This window comes from Cebus imitator, unplaced genomic scaffold (genome assembly GCF_001604975.1).
Source record: "Cebus imitator isolate Cc_AM_T3 unplaced genomic scaffold, Cebus_imitator-1.0 Scaffold7, whole genome shotgun sequence".
Taxonomy (NCBI): Eukaryota; Metazoa; Chordata; class Mammalia; order Primates; family Cebidae; genus Cebus; species Cebus imitator.
This window is the reverse complement of record NW_016107322.1, coordinates 10,279,001-10,279,376: the sequence shown is the minus strand read 5'-3', so window position 1 is coordinate 10,279,376 and position 376 is coordinate 10,279,001.

Genomic DNA, 376 nt, shown 5'->3' with positions numbered 1-376 from the left:
ATTTGTAAACCATTGTAACTATTAACCTTTTTTGTCTTATTGAAAAAAAAGTTGTTGAGAAGCGTTTTTAACCTGTTTTGTTAATGCTCTATGTTTGTATTTGGAATATTTGAATGATGACAGATGGTGAAGTGACGTGCATACTTTATTGTGGGCCATGAACCAAATGGTTCTTACTTTTCCTGGACTTAAAGAAAAAAAGAGGTTTAGGTTTGTTGTGGCCAATATTGAAACTTACAAGATTTCCTTAAAATCTGCAATAGAGGCATTACTTGCTTTCAATTGCCAAATGATGCCCTCTGACTAGTAGATTTCTATGACAGTTTTTTGTCATTTTATAAATATCATTGATTTTATAATTGGTGCTATTTGAAGG